The following is a 1,188-nucleotide window of genomic DNA, read 5'->3' on the forward strand; positions in this document are numbered from 1 at the left end:
TGTACAATAACAATTTTTAGGGCATGTTTATATAGTATTAAAAATCTGCATATATTCAGCATAGAAAAAATTATGACTAATGAATTACAAGATAATATTCACAGAACTGTATGGCTGTTAGTTAAGTAGCAGGAGAAAGAATTATTTAATATGTATTTAAAATAGGAGTCATAAAAATCATTATAACTGTATTTTATTATTGGTGTATTTTGTTTAAGTTGAAATAAAAGCTATTTAAAAACTTTAAAAGTGTGAAATTATCCTTGCCCTTTGAAGTGGTAGTTTAATGTAAATGTAAGAATTAAAAGGTGACTAACCATGTATTACTTTTTCATATTTGTCAGCCTAATCCAGTTGGGTAGTTTATAAATTCTGCCACAGATGTCTCAAATTGTTAAAATTAGCATGTTTTATCTGCAGAATGCAGAATGTTCATTTACATAAAATTGGTTCATTTCTAACACAATGCAGCTATACAAATATGTTTTTATAAAATATATTTAAAGCAGTTTAAACACTTTCTGGGAAAATCAGTTGAGGGGAAAGCTTGTATCCTTTCTGATGCATTTGCCTTGTTTTATCTCAGCAGGGACAACTCGACCCTCAGACTAGCTGATCATTATTGAGTCTTGTTTTTAAGGAAAAGATTATTATTACTACAAAAATAGAATGAAATGGCCCTGGCAGGTTGGCTCAGTGGTAGAGCATCGGCCTTGCGTGCGGGGGACCCGGGTTCGATTCCCGGCCAGGGCACATAGGAGAAGCGCCCATTTGCTTCTCCACCCCCCCCTCCTTCCTCTCTGTCTCTCTCTTCCCCTCCCGCAGCCAGGGCTCCATTGGAGCAAAGATGGCCCGGGCGCTGGGGATGGCTCCTTGGCCTCTGCCCCAGGTGCTAGAGTGGCTCTGGTCGCGGCAGAGCGACGCCCGGGAGGGGCAGAGCATCGCCCCCTGGAGGGCAAAGCATCACCCCTGGTGGGCGTGCCGGGTGGATCCCGGTGGGGCGCATGCGGGAGTCTGTCTGACTGTCTCTCCCCGTTTCCAGCTTCAGAAAAATACAAAAAAAAAAAAAAAAAAGAATGAAATATTAACATGTATTAGCAATATATGTAATTGCATTAGGCTGCCTTTGTTTTAACACATTTTTATCTAGATTCTAGAATATCCATTTCAAAAGGTACCACAGGTTCT

The 1,188-nt window shown here is 39.9% G+C and overlaps 1 non-coding gene across 1 annotated transcript; it reads left to right on the forward strand.

Annotated features, from left to right (window-relative positions):
* Positions 1-677: 677 nt before the first annotated feature.
* TRNAA-UGC (transfer RNA alanine (anticodon UGC)) lies at positions 678-753 on the forward strand. Its single transcript has one exon. It is a non-coding gene; the product is annotated as a tRNA-Ala (tRNA).
* The last annotated feature ends 435 nt before the right edge of the window (positions 754-1,188 follow it).

The sequence above is a fragment of the Saccopteryx bilineata genome, chromosome 1 (assembly GCF_036850765.1).
Source record: "Saccopteryx bilineata isolate mSacBil1 chromosome 1, mSacBil1_pri_phased_curated, whole genome shotgun sequence".
Taxonomy (NCBI): Eukaryota; Metazoa; Chordata; class Mammalia; order Chiroptera; family Emballonuridae; genus Saccopteryx; species Saccopteryx bilineata.